The following is a 25,059-nucleotide window of genomic DNA, read 5'->3' as shown; positions in this document are numbered from 1 at the left end:
CCCGCCGCAGCCTGGGACCTCCGCGGGGGGCAGGGGGGCAGTGGCTGGATCCGCCACGGCAGCACCCCGGCCAGCAGCATACCGCCACTTCCGCCGGGGCCGGGAGGGACGGGACCCGGACCCCACTTCCGAATCCGCAGGCAGGCGCCGCTTCCCCGCCCTGTCGGGGCCTTGCTTTCTCCCGGGACGCCCAGGCAGTTCGATTCACTCATCCGGCGCCGCCCCAAGCGTCCAAGCCCGGCCAAGGGGCGGGCAGTGGGCAGCGGGTTCCACAGACGTCAGCCGAGACCTCCGTCCGCTCCAGGACGCCTGGCTGTCTTGTTCCGCGAGAAGGACATGGCTTCGGCCAGCCGCCAGGGAAATCGTCCCCGTGCGCTTGGATTCTCGTGGCCACCCACTTCGCCTGAACTCCAGTCCCGAGCACACCAGAGAGATCCAGGCGCCGGGCCCCTCCCCCCCGGGCACGCTGGGCGCCACGCCTCCCGCCAGACGGACTGGTGCGCTCTACACATCTGGGGTGGGGGCGCAGCACCAAGAGGACGGGGAGGAGCCAACGAAGGAAGGACCCTACGAAACGCACCCTCAAAGCAACCAACCCAGCCACGGAGAAACACGTCTCAGGGCTCCGGTGGTCCTCCCGCACCCCGGCCCTGCCGCTCTGTTCCGGGCCAGCCCAAGCTCCCCGCCCCCTACCAGGCCTGCTCCGGGGAGCCGGGTCTACCGTGGCAGAGTGCTCCTTCTCCAAGGCTCTAGCGCTCGGGCCCTCTGACTCCCTCACCTTCTCTCTTTCTGGTCTTCCCCCTCCACCTTGCGCCGTGTCTCATCTCTGGCTGGGTGGGTGGGTCTGTCTGTCTGTCTGTCTTTCTGTCTGTCTGTCTGTCTGTCGGGGCCTCCATCCTCTTTGTCCTATGTGTCTCTCTCTGTATCGCCGTCTCGCTGCGTGTCTCCTTTACTACCGTTCCATCCCTCGCTCGCTTGCCCTCCTTCGAGATGTCTGTGTCTATGTGTGTGTTCCTGGGTGGGTGCTCGCGCGAGTGGGCTAGTGTGTGTTTGTGTGTGAGAGGGGTGGGGTTGCTCGTGGGGGTGGACGGGAGGCGGGACCCCCCGTCTGGGTGTCCTTCAGCCCCTGTGTTGGGATCAGAAGCTTGGGCGTCGTGGAGACGAAGACGAGCGAAGTCGGGAGGCACTGGGAGGCCGAAGGAAGGCGGAGCCCGGTGGAGGGCGGAGCTGAGGCGTGGACCCTGAGGGCGGAGAGCGGCCCAGCCTGGGCAGCCTACGAGCGGCTCCCTGCTCCCCGACCCGAGTCCCGCGGCCACGTGGTGGCAGCGAGGGCTGGCGTCGGGCGGGCGTGGCTGGGCCGGCCTCTCCGGGCAGCCAGAGGCCGCCGCTGGCGTCTACGGCCACACCACCCTGAAGGCGCCCGATCTCGTCAGCTCTCGGAAGCAAAGCAGGGTCGGGCCTGGTTAGTACTTGGAAGGGAGACCGCCTGGGAATACCGGGTGCCGTAGGCTTTTGGCCTTTCGCTCCCCTGCCTCTTTCCTCTTTTCGGTCGCCCTGCTGTGCTTCTCAAGTGCCCTCTGACTCTCTCCCCTTTTCCCACCGCCTGCGACCCCGCCGCAGCCCGGCACCTCCTCGTGGGGGTTCCGCCGCTGCAGCACCGGCCAGGCAGCAGCATGGCACCAGGAGCTCGGCTCCAGCCTGGGCACCGAGGGCCGGGACCCGACCCGCATAGGCGCAGGCCCGGGGGTCCCTGCTGTCCCCGGGGAGGGCGGGGGCGGGGGGAAAGACATTGCCTTCGCCAGCCACCAGGAAAGCCGATTCTGTGCGCCGGCAACACCCCCATCTCTGGGTAACACCCCATATAGGCGCCGAGGAATGAGAGCTAAGCAGAACCCTGGCACAGTTGGGGCTTGAGGAATATCCCACTTTATCGCGTTACTACTCAGCGATTTCCTTCTAGACAGTCGTTTATATAATCACATATTAGTTTATAGAAATAGGGCTTGACGAATCCCTTTATATCATCCTCTCTATATAATCATATAATAGTTGAGAGCACGAGTGCCTAAAGAGTATTTCCCTACATATATAGCTAAAAATCCTATCTTAGTTCCTAATCGCAGGAATGCCTGGAGTGGACACGGTACAGAGCATGAATTAAGGAATAAGCAGCGTACAATCAGAGGAATGCCTTAGAGCAGACACACTGCAGAGCATGATTTAAGGGAAACCTGTAACCCTGACAGCTCTGTCACCGCTTTGTGACTTAAAGCATCCTCCTATAAATCTTCTTAGAAGTAGTTTGACCGTAGATAGAAGTATTGCACACTGCGCACGGCCGGCCTTCAAACCTCGGTGACCTGATGGGGGTGGACCCCTTACTGAGCACGGCCCTTGCCTTCGTGGGAACGGGCCCCTCGCCGTGCACTGTCCACCTCCTGGCCTAGGTGACCTAATGGAGGTGGACGCGATGTTTTATTGCTCATGACCCTATCACTATCTTTAAAGATGATTTCACTCACTGCCCTGCCCCCTAACCTGTACACCGTAAATACTCATGCTTCGGGACATTCGGGACCTCGCCCGACTCTGCTTATAGGTGGCGTGCCCCCCCCCCCGACCCCCGGCCCCCCGGCCCCCCAGCCCAGCTGCGTTTCTCTTGTACTTCTGTGTCCTGTCTCTCTATTTCTCGGACCCTGCGCCTCAGCACGGCCTAAGGCTCACCCCACGACCCTGCGGGGCCATGAGCCCTACACAACCGCCGCCAACTTCGCGAAAACACCAGCCTCGAGGGCACGAGAGAGACGCAGGCCTCGGGCCCCGTCTCTCTGCAGATCGCGGGGCCCACCGCAGCAAGTGGTCGGGGAGGAGCCAACAAAGGAAGGACCCCGGCAAACGCACCCGCCCCTCCCAGCGCACCCAACCAAGCCAAGAAGAAACACCTGTCAGGGCGCCGGCGGTCCTGCCGCGTGGGCGGCCCTGCCATCCGGTCCTGACCCAGCCCAAGCAGCCTCCACCCCACGTCGGCCTGCTCCAAGAGGCCCTGTCTATTAGAGCAGAGCGCTGGCACGCCAAGGCTCTATCGCTGTGGCTCTCTAGGTGCCTCAGCCCCTCCCTTTCTGTTCTCCCCCCTCTAGCTGGCGCTCGTTCTGTCGGTCTCTGTCTCCGTCTCCGTCTCTCTCTCTCTCTCTCTCTCTCTCTCTCTCTCTCTCTCTCTCTCTCTCTCTCTCTGTCTGTCTCTCTCCCCCTCTCCCCCCTCACCCCGTGTCTTTCTGTGTGTGTGTCTGTCTGTCCGCCTCTGTCGTCTGTGTGTCTCTCTCCGTTTGTTTCTGTCTCTCCATTTGGCTGTCCTCTGCTCTCCTTCTGCGAGTGCCTCGGCCCCTCTCTTGCCGGGATCAGGCTGCCGGCTCTAGCGCCAGCGCGGGACACAGCAAGGGCTCCGCCTCCCCGGCCCCTGAGCCGGACAAGGGACCGTGGTGGGTGCGTTGTGAGAAAAAGAACCCGCGGGGCCGGGCCGGCCCTTCGTTCCTGGGCAGCCGCGGCGGCTCTGAGTGGAAGGGGCAAGAGGGGACCTTGCCGGAGGGGCGGCGACGGATCCACAAGTATCCCTCGGCGGCGGCGGCGGCTGCAAGGCGGAGGGCCGGAGGAAGTCCCAGGACCCTGACCGCTCGGAGCATACCCTGTCGTCCCCGCCAGCGACAACGGGAGGCTCTGAGAGGCCGACGCAAGGCGCAGCGCGGCGCCCGGGGGTGCCAGGGCATAGAGTGGAAGAGCGGCCCAGGCTGGCCGCGGGCGGGCGGGCGGGCTGGCCGTGAGGCCTGGAGTCGGGCGGGCGTGGCTGCGGGCCGCCTTTTGGGGCAGGCACAGGCCACCGCCAGCGTCTACGGCCATACCACCCTGAACGCGCCCGATCTCGTCTGATCTCGGAAGCTAAGCAGGGTCGGGCCTGGTTAGTACTTGGATGGGAGACCGCCTGGGAATACCGGGTGCTGTAGGCTTTTTGGCTCTTCCGACGGCTCCCTGCCTTCTTTTGTCCCTCTGTTGTCGCTGTGCTTCTCCAGCGGCCCCCGACACTACTCCCCCTTTTGCGCCCGTCCGCGACCCCGCCGCAGCCTGGGACCTCCGCGGGGGGCAGGGGGGCAGTGGCTGGATCCGCCACGGCAGCACCCCGGCCAGCAGCATACCGCCTCTTCCGCCGGGGCCGGGAGGGACGGGACCCGGACCCCACTTCCGAATCCGCAGGCAGGCGCCGCTTCCCCGCCCTGTCGGGGCCTTGCTTTCTCCCGGGACGCCCAGGCAGTTCGATTCACTCATCCGGCGCCGCCCCAAGCGTCCAAGCCCGGCCAAGGGGCGGGCAGTGGGCAGCGGGTTCCACAGACGTCAGCCGAGACCTCCGTCCGCTCCAGGACGCCTGGCTGTCTTGTTCCGCGAGAAGGACATGGCTTCGGCCAGCCGCCAGGGAAATCGTCCCCGTGCGCTTGGATTCTCGTGGCCACCCACTTCGCCTGAACTCCAGTCCCGAGCACACCAGAGAGATCCAGGCGCCGGGCCCCTCCCCCCCGGGCACGCTGGGCGCCACGCCTCCCGCCAGACGGACTGGTGCGCTCTACACATCTGGGGTGGGGGCGCAGCACCAAGAGGACGGGGAGGAGCCAACGAAGGAAGGACCCTACGAAACGCACCCTCAAAGCAACCAACCCAGCCACGGAGAAACACGTCTCAGGGCTCCGGTGGTCCTCCCGCACCCCGGCCCTGCCGCTCTGTTCCGGGCCAGCCCAAGCTCCCCGCCCCCTACCAGGCCTGCTCCGGGGAGCCGGGTCTACCGTGGCAGAGTGCTCCTTCTCCAAGGCTCTAGCGCTCGGGCCCTCTGACTCCCTCACCTTCTCTCTTTCTGGTCTTCCCCCTCCACCTTGCGCCGTGTCTCATCTCTGGCTGGGTGGGTGGGTCTGTCTGTCTGTCTGTCTTTCTGTCTGTCTGTCTGTCTGTCGGGGCCTCCATCCTCTTTGTCCTATGTGTCTCTCTCTGTATCGCCGTCTCGCTGCGTGTCTCCTTTACTACCGTTCCATCCCTCGCTCGCTTGCCCTCCTTCGAGATGTCTGTGTCTATGTGTGTGTTCCTGGGTGGGTGCTCGCGCGAGTGGGCTAGTGTGTGTTTGTGTGTGAGAGGGGTGGGGTTGCTCGTGGGGGTGGACGGGAGGCGGGACCCCCCGTCTGGGTGTCCTTCAGCCCCTGTGTTGGGATCAGAAGGTTGGGCGTCGTGGAGACGAAGACGAGCGAAGTCGGGAGGCACTGGGAGGCCGAAGGAAGGCGGAGCCCGGTGGAGGGCGGAGCTGAGGCGTGGACCCTGAGGGCGGAGAGCGGCCCAGCCTGGGCAGCCTACGAGCGGCTCCCTGCTCCCCGACCCGAGTCCCGCGGCCACGTGGTGGCAGCGAGGGCTGGCGTCGGGCGGGCGTGGCTGGGCCGGCCTCTCCGGGCAGCCAGAGGCCGCCGCTGGCGTCTACGGCCACACCACCCTGAAGGCGCCCGATCTCGTCAGCTCTCGGAAGCAAAGCAGGGTCGGGCCTGGTTAGTACTTGGAAGGGAGACCGCCTGGGAATACCGGGTGCCGTAGGCTTTTGGCCTTTCGCTCCCCTGCCTCTTTCCTCTTTTCGGTCGCCCTGCTGTGCTTCTCAAGTGCCCTCTGACTCTCTCCCCTTTTCCCACCGCCTGCGACCCCGCCGCAGCCCGGCACCTCCTCGTGGGGGTTCCGCCGCTGCAGCACCGGCCAGGCAGCAGCATGGCACCAGGAGCTCGGCTCCAGCCTGGGCACCGAGGGCCGGGACCCGACCCGCATAGGCGCAGGCCCGGGGGTCCCTGCTGTCCCCGGGGAGGGCGGGGGCGGGGGGAAAGACATTGCCTTCGCCAGCCACCAGGAAAGCCGATTCTGTGCGCCGGCAACACCCCCATCTCTGGGTAACACCCCATATAGGCGCCGAGGAATGAGAGCTAAGCAGAACCCTGGCACAGTTGGGGCTTGAGGAATATCCCACTTTATCGCGTTACTACTCAGCGATTTCCTTCTAGACAGTCGTTTATATAATCACATATTAGTTTATAGAAATAGGGCTTGACGAATCCCTTTATATCATCCTCTCTATATAATCATATAATAGTTGAGAGCACGAGTGCCTAAAGAGTATTTCCCTACATATATAGCTAAAAATCCTATCTTAGTTCCTAATCGCAGGAATGCCTGGAGTGGACACGGTACAGAGCATGAATTAAGGAATAAGCAGCGTACAATCAGAGGAATGCCTTAGAGCAGACACACTGCAGAGCATGATTTAAGGGAAACCTGTAACCCTGACAGCTCTGTCACCGCTTTGTGACTTAAAGCATCCTCCTATAAATCTTCTTAGAAGTAGTTTGACCGTAGATAGAAGTATTGCACACTGCGCACGGCCGGCCTTCAAACCTCGGTGACCTGATGGGGGTGGACCCCTTACTGAGCACGGCCCTTGCCTTCGTGGGAACGGGCCCCTCGCCGTGCACTGTCCACCTCCTGGCCTAGGTGACCTAATGGAGGTGGACGCGATGTTTTATTGCTCATGACCCTATCACTATCTTTAAAGATGATTTCACTCACTGCCCTGCCCCCTAACCTGTACACCGTAAATACTCATGCTTCGGGACATTCGGGACCTCGCCCGACTCTGCTTATAGGTGGCGTGCCCCCCCCCCGACCCCCGGCCCCCCGGCCCCCCAGCCCAGCTGCGTTTCTCTTGTACTTCTGTGTCCTGTCTCTCTATTTCTCGGACCCTGCGCCTCAGCACGGCCTAAGGCTCACCCCACGACCCTGCGGGGCCATGAGCCCTACACCACCGCCGCCAACTTCGCGAAAACACCAGCCTCGAGGGCACGAGAGAGACGCAGGCCTCGGGCCCCGTCTCTCTGCAGATCGCGGGGCCCACCGCAGCAAGTGGTCGGGGAGGAGCCAACAAAGGAAGGACCCCGGCAAACGCACCCGCCCCTCCCAGCGCACCCAACCAAGCCAAGAAGAAACACCTGTCAGGGCGCCGGCGGTCCTGCCGCGTGGGCGGCCCTGCCATCCGGTCCTGACCCAGCCCAAGCAGCCTCCACCCCACGTCGGCCTGCTCCAAGAGGCCCTGTCTATTAGAGCAGAGCGCTGGCACGCCAAGGCTCTATCGCTGTGGCTCTCTAGGTGCCTCAGCCCCTCCCTTTCTGTTCTCCCCCCTCTAGCTGGCGCTCGTTCTGTCGGTCTCTGTCTCCGTCTCCGTCTCTCTCTCTCTCTCTCTCTCTCTCTCTCTCTCTGTCTGTCTCTCTCCCCCTCTCCCCCCTCACCCCGTGTCTTTCTGTGTGTGTGTCTGTCTGTCCGCCTCTGTCGTCTGTGTGTCTCTCTCCGTTTGTTTCTGTCTCTCCATTTGGCTGTCCTCTGCTCTCCTTCTGCGAGTGCCTCGGCCCCTCTCTTGCCGGGATCAGGCTGCCGGCTCTAGCGCCAGCGCGGGACACAGCAAGGGCTCCGCCTCCCCGGCCCCTGAGCCGGACAAGGGACCGTGGTGGGTGCGTTGTGAGAAAAAGAACCCGCGGGGCCGGGCCGGCCCTTCGTTCCTGGGCAGCCGCGGCGGCTCTGAGTGGAAGGGGCAAGAGGGGACCTTGCCGGAGGGGCGGCGACGGATCCACAAGTATCCCTCGGCGGCGGCGGCGGCTGCAAGGCGGAGGGCCGGAGGAAGTCCCAGGACCCTGACCGCTCGGAGCATACCCTGTCGTCCCCGCCAGCGACAACGGGAGGCTCTGAGAGGCCGACGCAAGGCGCAGCGCGGCGCCGGGGGGTGCCAGGGCATAGAGTGGAAGAGCGGCCCAGGCTGGCCGCGGGCGGGCGGGCGGGCTGGCCGTGAGGCCTGGAGTCGGGCGGGCGTGGCTGCGGGCCGCCTTTTGGGGCAGGCACAGGCCACCGCCAGCGTCTACGGCCATACCACCCTGAACGCGCCCGATCTCGGAAGCTAAGCAGGGTCGGGCCTGGTTAGTACTTGGATGGGAGACCGCCTGGGAATACCGGGTGCTGTAGGCTTTTTGGCTCTTCCGACGGCTCCCTGCCTTCTTTTGTCCCTCTGTTGTCGCTGTGCTTCTCCAGCGGCCCCCGACACTACTCCCCCTTTTGCGCCCGTCCGCGACCCCGCCGCAGCCTGGGACCTCCGCGGGGGGCAGGGGGGCAGTGGCTGGATCCGCCACGGCAGCACCCCGGCCAGCAGCATACCGCCTCTTCCGCCGGGGCCGGGAGGGACGGGACCCGGACCCCACTTCCGAATCCGCAGGCAGGCGCCGCTTCCCCGCCCTGTCGGGGCCTTGCTTTCTCCCGGGACGCCCAGGCAGTTCGATTCACTCATCCGGCGCCGCCCCAAGCGTCCAAGCCCGGCCAAGGGGCGGGCAGTGGGCAGCGGGTTCCACAGACGTCAGCCGAGACCTCCGTCCGCTCCAGGACGCCTGGCTGTCTTGTTCCGCGAGAAGGACATGGCTTCGGCCAGCCGCCAGGGAAATCGTCCCCGTGCGCTTGGATTCTCGTGGCCACCCACTTCGCCTGAACTCCAGTCCCGAGCACACCAGAGAGATCCAGGCGCCGGGCCCCTCCCCCCCGGGCACGCTGGGCGCCACGCCTCCCGCCAGACGGACTGGTGCGCTCTACACATCTGGGGTGGGGGCGCAGCACCAAGAGGACGGGGAGGAGCCAACGAAGGAAGGACCCTACGAAACGCACCCTCAAAGCAACCAACCCAGCCACGGAGAAACACGTCTCAGGGCTCCGGTGGTCCTCCCGCACCCCGGCCCTGCCGCTCTGTTCCGGGCCAGCCCAAGCTCCCCGCCCCCTACCAGGCCTGCTCCGGGGAGCCGGGTCTACCGTGGCAGAGTGCTCCTTCTCCAAGGCTCTAGCGCTCGGGCCCTCTGACTCCCTCACCTTCTCTCTTTCTGGTCTTCCCCCTCCACCTTGCGCCGTGTCTCATCTCTGGCTGGGTGGGTGGGTCTGTCTGTCTGTCTGTCTTTCTGTCTGTCTGTCTGTCTGTCGGGGCCTCCATCCTCTTTGTCCTATGTGTCTCTCTCTGTATCGCCGTCTCGCTGCGTGTCTCCTTTACTACCGTTCCATCCCTCGCTCGCTTGCCCTCCTTCGAGATGTCTGTGTCTATGTGTGTGTTCCTGGGTGGGTGCTCGCGCGAGTGGGCTAGTGTGTGTTTGTGTGTGAGAGGGGTGGGGTTGCTCGTGGGGGTGGACGGGAGGCGGGACCCCCCGTCTGGGTGTCCTTCAGCCCCTGTGTTGGGATCAGAAGCTTGGGCGTCGTGGAGACGAAGACGAGCGAAGTCGGGAGGCACTGGGAGGCCGAAGGAAGGCGGAGCCCGGTGGAGGGCGGAGCTGAGGCGTGGACCCTGAGGGCGGAGAGCGGCCCAGCCTGGGCAGCCTACGAGCGGCTCCCTGCTCCCCGACCCGAGTCCCGCGGCCACGTGGTGGCAGCGAGGGCTGGCGTCGGGCGGGCGTGGCTGGGCCGGCCTCTCCGGGCAGCCAGAGGCCGCCGCTGGCGTCTACGGCCACACCACCCTGAAGGCGCCCGATCTCGTCAGCTCTCGGAAGCAAAGCAGGGTCGGGCCTGGTTAGTACTTGGAAGGGAGACCGCCTGGGAATACCGGGTGCCGTAGGCTTTTGGCCTTTCGCTCCCCTGCCTCTTTCCTCTTTTCGGTCGCCCTGCTGTGCTTCTCAAGTGCCCTCTGACTCTCTCCCCTTTTCCCACCGCCTGCGACCCCGCCGCAGCCCGGCACCTCCTCGTGGGGGTTCCGCCGCTGCAGCACCGGCCAGGCAGCAGCATGGCACCAGGAGCTCGGCTCCAGCCTGGGCACCGAGGGCCGGGACCCGACCCGCATAGGCGCAGGCCCGGGGGTCCCTGCTGTCCCCGGGGAGGGCGGGGGCGGGGGGAAAGACATTGCCTTCGCCAGCCACCAGGAAAGCCGATTCTGTGCGCCGGCAACACCCCCATCTCTGGGTAACACCCCATATAGGCGCCGAGGAATGAGAGCTAAGCAGAACCCTGGCACAGTTGGGGCTTGAGGAATATCCCACTTTATCGCGTTACTACTCAGCGATTTCCTTCTAGACAGTCGTTTATATAATCACATATTAGTTTATAGAAATAGGGCTTGACGAATCCCTTTATATCATCCTCTCTATATAATCATATAATAGTTGAGAGCACGAGTGCCTAAAGAGTATTTCCCTACATATATAGCTAAAAATCCTATCTTAGTTCCTAATCGCAGGAATGCCTGGAGTGGACACGGTACAGAGCATGAATTAAGGAATAAGCAGCGTACAATCAGAGGAATGCCTTAGAGCAGACACACTGCAGAGCATGATTTAAGGGAAACCTGTAACCCTGACAGCTCTGTCACCGCTTTGTGACTTAAAGCATCCTCCTATAAATCTTCTTAGAAGTAGTTTGACCGTAGATAGAAGTATTGCACACTGCGCACGGCCGGCCTTCAAACCTCGGTGACCTGATGGGGGTGGACCCCTTACTGAGCACGGCCCTTGCCTTCGTGGGAACGGGCCCCTCGCCGTGCACTGTCCACCTCCTGGCCTAGGTGACCTAATGGAGGTGGACGCGATGTTTTATTGCTCATGACCCTATCACTATCTTTAAAGATGATTTCACTCACTGCCCTGCCCCCTAACCTGTACACCGTAAATACTCATGCTTCGGGACATTCGGGACCTCGCCCGACTCTGCTTATAGGTGGCGTGCCCCCCCCCCCCGACCCCCGGCCCCCCGGCCCCCCAGCCCAGCTGCGTTTCTCTTGTACTTCTGTGTCCTGTCTCTCTATTTCTCGGACCCTGCGCCTCAGCACGGCCTAAGGCTCACCCCACGACCCTGCGGGGCCATGAGCCCTACACAACCGCCGCCAACTTCGCGAAAACACCAGCCTCGAGGGCACGAGAGAGACGCAGGCCTCGGGCCCCGTCTCTCTGCAGATCGCGGGGCCCACCGCAGCAAGTGGTCGGGGAGGAGCCAACAAAGGAAGGACCCCGGCAAACGCACCCGCCCCTCCCAGCGCACCCAACCAAGCCAAGAAGAAACACCTGTCAGGGCGCCGGCGGTCCTGCCGCGTGGGCGGCCCTGCCATCCGGTCCTGACCCAGCCCAAGCAGCCTCCACCCCACGTCGGCCTGCTCCAAGAGGCCCTGTCTATTAGAGCAGAGCGCTGGCACGCCAAGGCTCTATCGCTGTGGCTCTCTAGGTGCCTCAGCCCCTCCCTTTCTGTTCTCCCCCCTCTAGCTGGCGCTCGTTCTGTCGGTCTCTGTCTCCGTCTCCGTCTCTCTCTCTCTCTCTCTCTCTCTCTCTCTCTCTGTCTGTCTCTCTCCCCCTCTCCCCCCTCACCCCGTGTCTTTCTGTGTGTGTGTCTGTCTGTCCGCCTCTGTCGTCTGTGTGTCTCTCTCCGTTTGTTTCTGTCTCTCCATTTGGCTGTCCTCTGCTCTCCTTCTGCGAGTGCCTCGGCCCCTCTCTTGCCGGGATCAGGCTGCCGGCTCTAGCGCCAGCGCGGGACACAGCAAGGGCTCCGCCTCCCCGGCCCCTGAGCCGGACAAGGGACCGTGGTGGGTGCGTTGTGAGAAAAAGAACCCGCGGGGCCGGGCCGGCCCTTCGTTCCTGGGCAGCCGCGGCGGCTCTGAGTGGAAGGGGCAAGAGGGGACCTTGCCGGAGGGGCGGCGACGGATCCACAAGTATCCCTCGGCGGCGGCGGCGGCTGCAAGGCGGAGGGCCGGAGGAAGTCCCAGGACCCTGACCGCTCGGAGCATACCCTGTCGTCCCCGCCAGCGACAACGGGAGGCTCTGAGAGGCCGACGCAAGGCGCAGCGCGGCGCCGGGGGGTGCCAGGGCATAGAGTGGAAGAGCGGCCCAGGCTGGCCGCGGGCGGGCGGGCGGGCTGGCCGTGAGGCCTGGAGTCGGGCGGGCGTGGCTGCGGGCCGCCTTTTGGGGCAGGCACAGGCCACCGCCAGCGTCTACGGCCATACCACCCTGAACGCGCCCGATCTCGTCTGATCTCGGAAGCTAAGCAGGGTCGGGCCTGGTTAGTACTTGGATGGGAGACCGCCTGGGAATACCGGGTGCTGTAGGCTTTTTGGCTCTTCCGACGGCTCCCTGCCTTCTTTTGTCCCTCTGTTGTCGCTGTGCTTCTCCAGCGGCCCCCGACACTACTCCCCCTTTTGCGCCCGTCCGCGACCCCGCCGCAGCCTGGGACCTCCGCGGGGGGCAGGGGGGCAGTGGCTGGATCCGCCACGGCAGCACCCCGGCCAGCAGCATACCGCCTCTTCCGCCGGGGCCGGGAGGGACGGGACCCGGACCCCACTTCCGAATCCGCAGGCAGGCGCCGCTTCCCCGCCCTGTCGGGGCCTTGCTTTCTCCCGGGACGCCCAGGCAGTTCGATTCACTCATCCGGCGCCGCCCCAAGCGTCCAAGCCCGGCCAAGGGGCGGGCAGTGGGCAGCGGGTTCCACAGACGTCAGCCGAGACCTCCGTCCGCTCCAGGACGCCTGGCTGTCTTGTTCCGCGAGAAGGACATGGCTTCGGCCAGCCGCCAGGGAAATCGTCCCCGTGCGCTTGGATTCTCGTGGCCACCCACTTCGCCTGAACTCCAGTCCCGAGCACACCAGAGAGATCCAGGCGCCGGGCCCCTCCCCCCCGGGCACGCTGGGCGCCACGCCTCCCGCCAGACGGACTGGTGCGCTCTACACATCTGGGGTGGGGGCGCAGCACCAAGAGGACGGGGAGGAGCCAACGAAGGAAGGACCCTACGAAACGCACCCTCAAAGCAACCAACCCAGCCACGGAGAAACACGTCTCAGGGCTCCGGTGGTCCTCCCGCACCCCGGCCCTGCCGCTCTGTTCCGGGCCAGCCCAAGCTCCCCGCCCCCTACCAGGCCTGCTCCGGGGAGCCGGGTCTACCGTGGCAGAGTGCTCCTTCTCCAAGGCTCTAGCGCTCGGGCCCTCTGACTCCCTCACCTTCTCTCTTTCTGGTCTTCCCCCTCCACCTTGCGCCGTGTCTCATCTCTGGCTGGGTGGGTGGGTCTGTCTGTCTGTCTGTCTTTCTGTCTGTCTGTCTGTCTGTCGGGGCCTCCATCCTCTTTGTCCTATGTGTCTCTCTCTGTATCGCCGTCTCGCTGCGTGTCTCCTTTACTACCGTTCCATCCCTCGCTCGCTTGCCCTCCTTCGAGATGTCTGTGTCTATGTGTGTGTTCCTGGGTGGGTGCTCGCGCGAGTGGGCTAGTGTGTGTTTGTGTGTGAGAGGGGTGGGGTTGCTCGTGGGGGTGGACGGGAGGCGGGACCCCCCGTCTGGGTGTCCTTCAGCCCCTGTGTTGGGATCAGAAGCTTGGGCGTCGTGGAGACGAAGACGAGCGAAGTCGGGAGGCACTGGGAGGCCGAAGGAAGGCGGAGCCCGGTGGAGGGCGGAGCTGAGGCGTGGACCCTGAGGGCGGAGAGCGGCCCAGCCTGGGCAGCCTACGAGCGGCTCCCTGCTCCCCGACCCGAGTCCCGCGGCCACGTGGTGGCAGCGAGGGCTGGCGTCGGGCGGGCGTGGCTGGGCCGGCCTCTCCGGGCAGCCAGAGGCCGCCGCTGGCGTCTACGGCCACACCACCCTGAAGGCGCCCGATCTCGTCAGCTCTCGGAAGCAAAGCAGGGTCGGGCCTGGTTAGTACTTGGAAGGGAGACCGCCTGGGAATACCGGGTGCCGTAGGCTTTTGGCCTTTCGCTCCCCTGCCTCTTTCCTCTTTTCGGTCGCCCTGCTGTGCTTCTCAAGTGCCCTCTGACTCTCTCCCCTTTTCCCACCGCCTGCGACCCCGCCGCAGCCCGGCACCTCCTCGTGGGGGTTCCGCCGCTGCAGCACCGGCCAGGCAGCAGCATGGCACCAGGAGCTCGGCTCCAGCCTGGGCACCGAGGGCCGGGACCCGACCCGCATAGGCGCAGGCCCGGGGGTCCCTGCTGTCCCCGGGGAGGGCGGGGGCGGGGGGAAAGACATTGCCTTCGCCAGCCACCAGGAAAGCCGATTCTGTGCGCCGGCAACACCCCCATCTCTGGGTAACACCCCATATAGGCGCCGAGGAATGAGAGCTAAGCAGAACCCTGGCACAGTTGGGGCTTGAGGAATATCCCACTTTATCGCGTTACTACTCAGCGATTTCCTTCTAGACAGTCGTTTATATAATCACATATTAGTTTATAGAAATAGGGCTTGACGAATCCCTTTATATCATCCTCTCTATATAATCATATAATAGTTGAGAGCACGAGTGCCTAAAGAGTATTTCCCTACATATATAGCTAAAAATCCTATCTTAGTTCCTAATCGCAGGAATGCCTGGAGTGGACACGGTACAGAGCATGAATTAAGGAATAAGCAGCGTACAATCAGAGGAATGCCTTAGAGCAGACACACTGCAGAGCATGATTTAAGGGAAACCTGTAACCCTGACAGCTCTGTCACCGCTTTGTGACTTAAAGCATCCTCCTATAAATCTTCTTAGAAGTAGTTTGACCGTAGATAGAAGTATTGCACACTGCGCACGGCCGGCCTTCAAACCTCGGTGACCTGATGGGGGTGGACCCCTTACTGAGCACGGCCCTTGCCTTCGTGGGAACGGGCCCCTCGCCGTGCACTGTCCACCTCCTGGCCTAGGTGACCTAATGGAGGTGGACGCGATGTTTTATTGCTCATGACCCTATCACTATCTTTAAAGATGATTTCACTCACTGCCCTGCCCCCTAACCTGTACACCGTAAATACTCATGCTTCGGGACATTCGGGACCTCGCCCGACTCTGCTTATAGGTGGCGTGCCCCCCCCCCCGACCCCCGGCCCCCCGGCCCCCCAGCCCAGCTGCGTTTCTCTTGTACTTCTGTGTCCTGTCTCTCTATTTCTCGGACCCTGCGCCTCAGCACGGCCTAAGGCTCACCCCACGACCCTGCGGGGCCATGAGCCCTACACCACCGCCGCCAACTTCGCGAAAACACCAGCCTCGAGGGCACGAGAGAGACGCAGGCCTCGGGCCCCGTCTCTCTGCAGATCGCGGGGCCCACCGCAGCAAGTGGTCGGGGAGGAGCCAACAAAGGAAGGACCCCGGCAAACGCACCCGCCCCTCCCAGCGCACCCAACCAAGCCAAGAAGAAACACCTGTCAGGGCGCCGGCGGTCCTGCCGCGTGGGCGGCCCTGCCATCCGGTCCTGACCCAGCCCAAGCAGCCTCCACCCCACGTCGGCCTGCTCCAAGAGGCCCTGTCTATTAGAGCAGAGCGCTGGCACGCCAAGGCTCTATCGCTGTGGCTCTCTAGCTGCCTCAGCCCCTCCCTTTCTGTTCTCCCCCCTCTAGCTGGCGCTCGTTCTGTCGGTCTCTGTCTCCGTCTCCGTCTCCGTCTCTCTCTCTCTCTCTCTCTCTCCCTCTGTCTGTCTGTCTGTCTGTCTCTCTCCCCCTCTCCCCCCTCACCCCGTGTCTTTCTGTGTGTGTGTCTGTCTGTCCGCCTCTGTCGTCTGTGTGTCTCTCTCCGTTTGTTTCTGTCTCTCCATTTGGCTGTCCTCTGCTCTCCTTCTGCGAGTGCCTCGGCCCCTCTCTTGCCGGGATCAGGCTGCCGGCTCTAGCGCCAGCGCGGGACACAGCAAGGGCTCCGCCTCCCCGGCCCCTGAGCCGGACAAGGGACCGTGGTGGGTGCGTTGTGAGAAAAAGAACCCGCGGGGCCGGGCCGGCCCTTCGTTCCTGGGCAGCCGCGGCGGCTCTGAGTGGAAGGGGCAAGAGGGGACCTTGCCGGAGGGGCGGCGACGGATCCACAAGTATCCCTCGGCGGCGGCGGCGGCTGCAAGGCGGAGGGCCGGAGGAAGTCCCAGGACCCTGACCGCTCGGAGCATACCCTGTCGTCCCCGCCAGCGACAACGGGAGGCTCTGAGAGGCCGACGCAAGGCGCAGCGCGGCGCCGGGGGGTGCCAGGGCATAGAGTGGAAGAGCGGCCCAGGCTGGCCGCGGGCGGGCGGGCGGGCTGGCCGTGAGGCCTGGAGTCGGGCGGGCGTGGCTGCGGGCCGCCTTTTGGGGCAGGCACAGGCCACCGCCAGCGTCTACGGCCATACCACCCTGAACGCGCCCGATCTCGTCTGATCTCGGAAGCTAAGCAGGGTCGGGCCTGGTTAGTACTTGGATGGGAGACCGCCTGGGAATACCGGGTGCTGTAGGCTTTTTGGCTCTTCCGACGGCTCCCTGCCTTCTTTTGTCCCTCTGTTGTCGCTGTGCTTCTCCAGCGGCCCCCGACACTACTCCCCCTTTTGCGCCCGTCCGCGACCCCGCCGCAGCCTGGGACCTCCGCGGGGGGCAGGGGGGCAGTGGCTGGATCCGCCACGGCAGCACCCCGGCCAGCAGCATACCGCCTCTTCCGCCGGGGCCGGGAGGGACGGGACCCGGACCCCACTTCCGAATCCGCAGGCAGGCGCCGCTTCCCCGCCCTGTCGGGGCCTTGCTTTCTCCCGGGACGCCCAGGCAGTTCGATTCACTCATCCGGCGCCGCCCCAAGCGTCCAAGCCCGGCCAAGGGGCGGGCAGTGGGCAGCGGGTTCCACAGACGTCAGCCGAGACCTCCGTCCGCTCCAGGACGCCTGGCTGTCTTGTTCCGCGAGAAGGACATGGCTTCGGCCAGCCGCCAGGGAAATCGTCCCCGTGCGCTTGGATTCTCGTGGCCACCCACTTCGCCTGAACTCCAGTCCCGAGCACACCAGAGAGATCCAGGCGCCGGGCCCCTCCCCCCCGGGCACGCTGGGCGCCACGCCTCCCGCCAGACGGACTGGTGCGCTCTACACATCTGGGGTGGGGGCGCAGCACCAAGAGGACGGGGAGGAGCCAACGAAGGAAGGACCCTACGAAACGCACCCTCAAAGCAACCAACCCAGCCACGGAGAAACACGTCTCAGGGCTCCGGTGGTCCTCCCGCACCCCGGCCCTGCCGCTCTGTTCCGGGCCAGCCCAAGCTCCCCGCCCCCTACCAGGCCTGCTCCGGGGAGCCGGGTCTACCGTGGCAGAGTGCTCCTTCTCCAAGGCTCTAGCGCTCGGGCCCTCTGACTCCCTCACCTTCTCTCTTTCTGGTCTTCCCCCTCCACCTTGCGCCGTGTCTCATCTCTGGCTGGGTGGGTGGGTCTGTCTGTCTGTCTGTCTTTCTGTCTGTCTGTCTGTCTGTCGGGGCCTCCATCCTCTTTGTCCTATGTGTCTCTCTCTGTATCGCCGTCTCGCTGCGTGTCTCCTTTACTACCGTTCCATCCCTCGCTCGCTTGCCCTCCTTCGAGATGTCTGTGTCTATGTGTGTGTTCCTGGGTGGGTGCTCGCGCGAGTGGGCTAGTGTGTGTTTGTGTGTGAGAGGGGTGGGGTTGCTCGTGGGGGTGGACGGGAGGCGGGACCCCCCGTCTGGGTGTCCTTCAGCCCCTGTGTTGGGATCAGAAGCTTGGGCGTCGTGGAGACGAAGACGAGCGAAGTCGGGAGGCACTGGGAGGCCGAAGGAAGGCGGAGCCCGGTGGAGGGCGGAGCTGAGGCGTGGACCCTGAGGGCGGAGAGCGGCCCAGCCTGGGCAGCCTACGAGCGGCTCCCTGCTCCCCGACCCGAGTCCCGCGGCCACGTGGTGGCAGCGAGGGCTGGCGTCGGGCGGGCGTGGCTGGGCCGGCCTCTCCGGGCAGCCAGAGGCCGCCGCTGGCGTCTACGGCCACACCACCCTGAAGGCGCCCGATCTCGTCAGCTCTCGGAAGCAAAGCAGGGTCGGGCCTGGTTAGTACTTGGAAGGGAGACCGCCTGGGAATACCGGGTGCCGTAGGCTTTTGGCCTTTCGCTCCCCTGCCTCTTTCCTCTTTTCGGTCGCCCTGCTGTGCTTCTCAAGTGCCCTCTGACTCTCTCCCCTTTTCCCACCGCCTGCGACCCCGCCGCAGCCCGGCACCTCCTCGTGGGGGTTCCGCCGCTGCAGCACCGGCCAGGCAGCAGCATGGCACCAGGAGCTCGGCTCCAGCCTGGGCACCGAGGGCCGGGACCCGACCCGCATAGGCGCAGGCCCGGGGGTCCCTGCTGTCCCCGGGGAGGGCGGGGGCGGGGGGAAAGACATTGCCTTCGCCAGCCACCAGGAAAGCCGATTCTGTGCGCCGGCAACACCCCCATCTCTGGGTAACACCCCATATAGGCGCCGAGGAATGAGAGCTAAGCAGAACCCTGGCACAGTTGGGGCTTGAGGAATATCCCACTTTATCGCGTTACTACTCAGCGATTTCCTTCTAGACAGTCGTTTATATAATCACATATTAGTTTATAGAAATAGGGCTTGACGAATCCCTTTATATCATCCTCTCTATATAATCATATAATAGTTGAGAGCACGAGTGCCTAAAGAGTATTTCCCTACATATATAGCTAAAAATCCTATCTTAGTTCCTAATCGCAGGAATGCCTGGAGTGGACACGGTACAGAGCATGAATTAAGGAATAAGCAGCGTACAATCAGAGGAATGCTTTAGAGCAGACACACTGCAGAGCATGATTTAAGGGAAACCTGTAACCCTGACAGCTCTGTCACCGCTTTGTGACTTAAAGCATCCTCCTATAAATCTTCTTAGAAGTAGTTTGACCGTAGATAGAAGTATTGCACACTGCGCACGGCCGGCCTTCAAACCTCGGTGACCTGATGGGGGTGGACCCCTTACTGAGCACGGCCCTTGCCTTCGTGGGAACGGGCCCCTCGCCGTGCACTGTCCACCTCCTGGCCTAGGTGACCTAATGGAGGTGGACGCGATGTTTTATTGCTCATGACCCTATCACTATCTTTAAAGATGATTTCACTCACTGCCCTGCCCCCTAACCTGTACACCGTAAATACTCATGCTTCGGGACATTCGGGACCTCGCCCGACTCTGCTTATAGGTGGCGTGCCCCCCCCCCGACCCCCGGCCCCCCGGCCCCCCAGCCCAGCTGCGTTTCTCTTGTACTTCTGTGTCCTGTCTCTCTATTTCTCGGACCCTGCGCCTCAGCACGGCCTAAGGCTCACCCCACGACCCTGCGGGGCCATGAGCCCTACACCACCGCCGCCAACTTCGCGAAAACACCAGCCTCGAGGGCACGAGAGAGACGCAGGCCTCGGGCCCCGTCTCTCTGCAGATCGCGGGGCCCACCGCAGCAAGTGGTCGGGGAGGAGCCAACAAAGGAAGGACCCCGGCAAACGCACCCGCCCCTCCCAGCGCACCCAACCAAGCCAAGAAGAAACACCTGTCAGGGCGCCGGCGGTCCTGCCGCGTGGGCGGCCCTGCCATCCGGTCCTGACCCAGCCCAAGCAGCCTCCACCCCACGTCGGCCTGCTCCAAGAGGCCCTGTCTATTAGAGCAGAGCGCTGGCACGCCAAGGCTCTATCGCTGTGGCTCTCTAGGTGCCTCAGCCCCTCCCTTTCTGTTCTCCCCCCTCCAGCTGGCGCTCGTTCTGTCGGTCTCTGTCTCCGTCTCCGTCTCTCTCTCTCTCTCTCTCTCTCTCTCTCTCTCTCTCTGTCTGTCTCTCTCCCCCTCTCCCCCCTCACCCCGTGTCTTTCTGTGTGTGTGTCTGTCTGTCCGCCTCTGTCGTCTGTGTGTCTCTCTCCGTTTGTTTCTGTCTCTCCATTTGGCTGTCCTCTGCTCTCCTTCTGCGAGTGCCTCGGCCCCTCTCTTGCCGGGATCAGGCTGCCGGCTCTAGCGCCAGCGCGGGACACAGCAAGGGCTCCGCCTCCCCGGCCCCTGAGCCGGACAAGGGACCGTGGTGGGTGCGTTGTGAGAAAAAGAACCCGCGGGGCCGGGCCGGCCCTTCGTTCCTGGGCAGCCGCGGCGGCTCTGAGTGGAAGGGGCAAGAGGGGACCTTGCCGGAGGGGCGGCGACGGATCCACAAGTATCCCTCGGCGGCGGCGGCGGCTGCAAGGCGGAGGGCCGGAGGAAGTCCCAGGACCCTGACCGCTCGGAGCATACCCTGTCGTCCCCGCCAGCGACAACGGGAGGCTCTGAGAGGCCGACGCAAGGCGCAGCGCGGCGCCGGGGGGTGCCAGGGCATAGAGTGGAAGAGCGGCCCAGGCTGGCCGCGGGCGGGCGGGCGGGCTGGCCGTGAGGCCTGGAGTCGGGCGGGCGTGGCTGCGGGCCGCCTTTTGGGGCAGGCACAGGCCACCGCCAGCGTCTACGGCCATACCACCCTGAACGCGCCCGATCTCGTCTGATCTCGGAAGCTAAGCAGGGTCGGGCCTGGTTAGTACTTGGATGGGAGACCGCCTGGGAATACCGGGTGCTGTAGGCTTTTTGGCTCTTCCGACGGCTCCCTGCCTTCTTTTGTCCCTCTGTTGTCGCTGTGCTTCTCCAGCGGCCCCCGACACTACTCCCCCTTTTGCGCCCGTCCGCGACCCCGCCGCAGCCTGGGACCTCCGCGGGGGGCAGGGGGGCAGTGGCTGGATCCGCCACGGCAGCACCCCGGCCAGCAGCATACCGCCTCTTCCGCCGGGGCCGGGAGGGACGGGACCTGGACCCCACTTCCGAATCCGCAGGCAGGCGCCGCTTCCCCGCCCTGTCGGGGCCTTGCTTTCTCCCGGGACGCCCAGGCAGTTCGATTCACTCATCCGGCGCCGCCCCAAGCGTCCAAGCCCGGCCAAGGGGCGGGCAGTGGGCAGCGGGTTCCACAGACGTCAGCCGAGACCTCCGTCCGCTCCAGGACGCCTGGCTGTCTTGTTCCGCGAGAAGGACATGGCTTCGGCCAGCCGCCAGGGAAATCGTCCCCGTGCGCTTGGATTCTCGTGGCCACCCACTTCGCCTGAACTCCAGTCCCGAGCACACCAGAGAGATCCAGGCGCCGGGCCCCTCCCCCCCGGGCACGCTGGGCGCCACGCCTCCCGCCAGACGGACTGGTGCGCTCTACACATCTGGGGTGGGGGCGCAGCACCAAGAGGACGGGGAGGAGCCAACGAAGGAAGGACCCTACGAAACGCACCCTCAAAGCAACCAACCCAGCCACGGAGAAACACGTCTCAGGGCTCCGGTGGTCCTCCCGCACCCCGGCCCTGCCGCTCTGTTCCGGGCCAGCCCAAGCTCCCCGCCCCCTACCAGGCCTGCTCCGGGGAGCCGGGTCTACCGTGGCAGAGTGCTCCTTCTCCAAGGCTCTAGCGCTCGGGCCCTCTGACTCCCTCACCTTCTCTCTTTCTGGTCTTCCCCCTCCACCTTGCGCCGTGTCTCATCTCTGGCTGGGTGGGTGGGTCTGTCTGTCTGTCTGTCTTTCTGTCTGTCTGTCTGTCTGTCGGGGCCTCCATCCTCTTTGTCCTATGTGTCTCTCTCTGTATCGCCGTCTCGCTGCGTGTCTCCTTTACTACCGTTCCATCCCTCGCTCGCTTGCCCTCCTTCGAGATGTCTGTGTCTATGTGTGTGTTCCTGGGTGGGTGCTCGCGCGAGTGGGCTAGTGTGTGTTTGTGTGTGAGAGGGGTGGGGTTGCTCGTGGGGGTGGACGGGAGGCGGGACCCCCCGTCTGGGTGTCCTTCAGCCCCTGTGTTGGGATCAGAAGCTTGGGCGTCGTGGAGACGAAGACGAGCGAAGTCGGGAGGCACTGGGAGGCCGAAGGAAGGCGGAGCCCGGTGGAGGGCGGAGCTGAGGCGTGGACCCTGAGGGCGGAGAGCGGCCCAGCCTGGGCAGCCTACGAGCGGCTCCCTGCTCCCCGACCCGAGTCCCGCGGCCACGTGGTGGCAGCGAGGGCTGGCGTCGGGCGGGCGTGGCTGGGCCGGCCTCTCCGGGCAGCCAGAGGCCGCCGCTGGCGTCTACGGCCACACCACCCTGAAGGCGCCCGATCTCGTCAGCTCTCGGAAGCAAAGCAGGGTCGGGCCTGGTTAGTACTTGGAAGGGAGACCGCCTGGGAATACCGGGTGCCGTAGGCTTTTGGCCTTTCGCTCCCCTGCCTCTTTCCTCTTTTCGGTCGCCCTGCTGTGCTTCTCAAGTGCCCTCTGACTCTCTCCCCTTTTCCCACCGCCTGCGACCCCGCCGCAGCCCGGCACCTCCTCGTGGGGGTTCCGCCGCTGCAGCACCGGCCAGGCAGCAGCATGGCACCAGGAGCTCGGCTCCAGCCTGGGCACCGAGGGCCGGGACCCGACCCGCATAGGCGCAGGCCCGGGGGTCCCTGCTGTCCCCGGGGAGGGCGGGGGCGGGGGGAAAGACATTGCCTTCGCCAGCCACCAGGAAAGCCGATTCTGTGCGCCGGCAACACCCCCATCTCTGGGTAACACCCCATATAGGCGCCGAGGAATGAGAGCTAAGCAGAACCCTGGCACAGTTGGGGCTTGAGGAATATCCCACTTTATCGCGTTACTACTCAGCGATTTCCTTCTAGACAGTCGTTTATATAATCACATATTAGTTTATAGAAATAGGGCTTGACGAATCCCTTTATATCATCCTCTCTATATAATCATATAATAGTTGAGAGCACGAGTGCCTAAAGAGTATTTCCCTACATATATAGCTAAAAATCCTATCTTAGTTCCTAATCGCAGGAATGCCTGGAGTGGACACGGTACAGAGCATGAATTAAGGAATAAGCAGCGTACAATCAGAGGAATGCTTTAGAGCAGACACACTGCAGAGCATGATTTAAGGGAAACCTGTAACCCTGACAGCTCTGTCACCGCTTTGTGACTTAAAGCATCCTCCTATAAATCTTCTTAGAAGTAGTTTGACCGTAGATAGAAGTATTGCACACTGCGCACGGCCGGCCTTCAAACCTCGGTGACCTGATGGGGGTGGACCCCTTACTGAGCACGGCCCTTGCCTTCGTGGGAACGGGCCCCTCGCCGTGCACTGTCCACCTCCTGGCCTAGGTGACCTAATGGAGGTGGACGCGATGTTTTATTGCTCATGACCCTATCACTATCTTTAAAGATGATTTCACTCACTGCCCTGCCCCCTAACCTGTACACCGTAAATACTCATGCTTCGGGACATTCGGGACCTCGCCCGACTCTGCTTATAGGTGGCGTGCCCCCCCCCCGACCCCCGGCCCCCCGGCCCCCCAGCCCAGCTGCGTTTCTCTTGTACTTCTGTGTCCTGTCTCTCTATTTCTCGGACCCTGCGCCTCAGCACGGCCTAAGGCTCACCCCACGACCCTGCGGGGCCATGAGCCCTACACCACCGCCGCCAACTTCGCGAAAACACCAGCCTCGAGGGCACGAGAGAGACGCAGGCCTCGGGCCCCGTCTCTCTGCAGATCGCGGGGCCCACCGCAGCAAGTGGTCGGGGAGGAGCCAACAAAGGAAGGACCCCGGCAAACGCACCCGCCCCTCCCAGCGCACCCAACCAAGCCAAGAAGAAACACCTGTCAGGGCGCCGGCGGTCCTGCCGCGTGGGCGGCCCTGCCATCCGGTCCTGACCCAGCCCAAGCAGCCTCCACCCCACGTCGGCCTGCTCCAAGAGGCCCTGTCTATTAGAGCAGAGCGCTGGCACGCCAAGGCTCTATCGCTGTGGCTCTCTAGGTGCCTCAGCCCCTCCCTTTCTGTTCTCCCCCCTCCAGCTGGCGCTCGTTCTGTCGGTCTCTGTCTCCGTCTCCGTCTCTCTCTCTCTCTCTCTCTCTCTCTCTCTCTCTCTCTCTCTCTGTCTGTCTCTCTCCCCCTCTCCCCCCTCACCCCGTGTCTTTCTGTGTGTGTGTCTGTCTGTCCGCCTCTGTCGTCTGTGTGTCTCTCTCCGTTTGTTTCTGTCTCTCCATTTGGCTGTCCTCTGCTCTCCTTCTGCGAGTGCCTCGGCCCCTCTCTTGCCGGGATCAGGCTGCCGGCTCTAGCGCCAGCGCGGGACACAGCAAGGGCTCCGCCTCCCCGGCCCCTGAGCCGGACAAGGGACCGTGGTGGGTGCGTTGTGAGAAAAAGAACCCGCGGGGCCGGGCCGGCCCTTCGTTCCTGGGCAGCCGCGGCGGCTCTGAGTGGAAGGGGCAAGAGGGGACCTTGCCGGAGGGGCGGCGACGGATCCACAAGTATCCCTCGGCGGCGGCGGCGGCTGCAAGGCGGAGGGCCGGAGGAAGTCCCAGGACCCTGACCGCTCGGAGCATACCCTGTCGTCCCCGCCAGCGACAACGGGAGGCTCTGAGAGGCCGACGCAAGGCGCAGCGCGGCGCCGGGGGGTGCCAGGGCATAGAGTGGAAGAGCGGCCCAGGCTGGCCGCGGGCGGGCGGGCGGGCTGGCCGTGAGGCCTGGAGTCGGGCGGGCGTGGCTGCGGGCCGCCTTTTGGGGCAGGCACAGGCCACCGCCAGCGTCTACGGCCATACCACCCTGAACGCGCCCGATCTCGTCTGATCTCGGAAGCTAAGCAGGGTCGGGCCTGGTTAGTACTTGGATGGGAGACCGCCTGGGAATACCGGGTGCTGTAGGCTTTTTGGCTCTTCCGACGGCTCCCTGCCTTCTTTTGTCCCTCTGTTGTCGCTGTGCTTCTCCAGCGGCCCCCGACACTACTCCCCCTTTTGCGCCCGTCCGCGACCCCGCCGCAGCCTGGGACCTCCGCGGGGGGCAGGGGGGCAGTGGCTGGATCCGCCACGGCAGCACCCCGGCCAGCAGCATACCGCCTCTTCCGCCGGGGCCGGGAGGGACGGGACCTGGACCCCACTTCCGAATCCGCAGGCAGGCGCCGCTTCCCCGCCCTGTCGGGGCCTTGCTTTCTCCCGGGACGCCCAGGCAGTTCGATTCACTCATCCGGCGCCGCCCCAAGCGTCCAAGCCCGGCCAAGGGGCGGGCAGTGGGCAGCGGGTTCCACAGACGTCAGCCGAGACCTCCGTCCGCTCCAGGACGCCTGGCTGTCTTGTTCCGCGAGAAGGACATGGCTTCGGCCAGCCGCCAGGGAAATCGTCCCCGTGCGCTTGGATTCTCGTGGCCACCCACTTCGCCTGAACTCCAGTCCCGAGCACACCAGAGAGATCCAGGCGCCGGGCCCCTCCCCCCCGGGCACGCTGGGCGCCACGCCTCCCGCCAGACGGACTGGTGCGCTCTACACATCTGGGGTGGGGGCGCAGCACCAAGAGGACGG

General features: G+C 64.3%; 11 non-coding genes and 1 pseudogene across 11 annotated transcripts; all 12 read left to right on the top strand.

The window, feature by feature from the left end:
• Nucleotides 1-1,392: 1,392 nt before the first annotated feature.
• Nucleotides 1,393-1,511, top strand: LOC144580488 (5S ribosomal RNA). Its single transcript, XR_013530050.1, has one exon. It is a non-coding gene; the product is annotated as a 5S ribosomal RNA (ribosomal RNA).
• Nucleotides 1,512-3,879: 2,368 nt separating this feature from the next.
• Nucleotides 3,880-3,998, top strand: LOC144580470 (5S ribosomal RNA). The gene has a single exon (XR_013530032.1). It is a non-coding gene; the product is annotated as a 5S ribosomal RNA (ribosomal RNA).
• A 1,496-nt stretch (nucleotides 3,999-5,494) lies between these two features.
• On the top strand, nucleotides 5,495-5,613 carry LOC144580487 (5S ribosomal RNA). Its single transcript, XR_013530049.1, has one exon. It is a non-coding gene; the product is annotated as a 5S ribosomal RNA (ribosomal RNA).
• A 2,345-nt stretch (nucleotides 5,614-7,958) lies between these two features.
• On the top strand, nucleotides 7,959-8,067 carry LOC118149572 (5S ribosomal RNA; annotated as a pseudogene).
• Nucleotides 8,068-9,563: 1,496 nt separating this feature from the next.
• On the top strand, nucleotides 9,564-9,682 carry LOC128930262 (5S ribosomal RNA). Its single transcript, XR_008478078.1, has one exon. It is a non-coding gene; the product is annotated as a 5S ribosomal RNA (ribosomal RNA).
• A 2,347-nt stretch (nucleotides 9,683-12,029) lies between these two features.
• Nucleotides 12,030-12,148, top strand: LOC128930257 (5S ribosomal RNA). The gene has a single exon (XR_008478073.2). It is a non-coding gene; the product is annotated as a 5S ribosomal RNA (ribosomal RNA).
• A 1,496-nt stretch (nucleotides 12,149-13,644) lies between these two features.
• Nucleotides 13,645-13,763, top strand: LOC128930263 (5S ribosomal RNA). The gene has a single exon (XR_008478079.2). It is a non-coding gene; the product is annotated as a 5S ribosomal RNA (ribosomal RNA).
• Nucleotides 13,764-16,121: 2,358 nt separating this feature from the next.
• Nucleotides 16,122-16,240, top strand: LOC128930256 (5S ribosomal RNA). Its single transcript, XR_008478071.1, has one exon. It is a non-coding gene; the product is annotated as a 5S ribosomal RNA (ribosomal RNA).
• Nucleotides 16,241-17,736: 1,496 nt separating this feature from the next.
• Nucleotides 17,737-17,855, top strand: LOC128930261 (5S ribosomal RNA). Its single transcript, XR_008478077.1, has one exon. It is a non-coding gene; the product is annotated as a 5S ribosomal RNA (ribosomal RNA).
• A 2,349-nt stretch (nucleotides 17,856-20,204) lies between these two features.
• On the top strand, nucleotides 20,205-20,323 carry LOC128930255 (5S ribosomal RNA). The gene has a single exon (XR_008478070.1). It is a non-coding gene; the product is annotated as a 5S ribosomal RNA (ribosomal RNA).
• A 1,496-nt stretch (nucleotides 20,324-21,819) lies between these two features.
• On the top strand, nucleotides 21,820-21,938 carry LOC128930260 (5S ribosomal RNA). The gene has a single exon (XR_008478076.1). It is a non-coding gene; the product is annotated as a 5S ribosomal RNA (ribosomal RNA).
• Nucleotides 21,939-24,293: 2,355 nt separating this feature from the next.
• LOC144580500 (5S ribosomal RNA) lies at nucleotides 24,294-24,412 on the top strand. Its single transcript, XR_013530062.1, has one exon. It is a non-coding gene; the product is annotated as a 5S ribosomal RNA (ribosomal RNA).
• Nucleotides 24,413-25,059: the final 647 nt, after the last annotated feature.

This window comes from Callithrix jacchus, chromosome 19 (genome assembly GCF_049354715.1).
Source record: "Callithrix jacchus isolate 240 chromosome 19, calJac240_pri, whole genome shotgun sequence".
NCBI lineage: Eukaryota > Metazoa > Chordata > Mammalia > Primates > Cebidae > Callithrix > Callithrix jacchus.
Note: the sequence above shows the minus strand (reverse complement) of the source record. Positions and strands in the feature narration are given on the sequence as shown.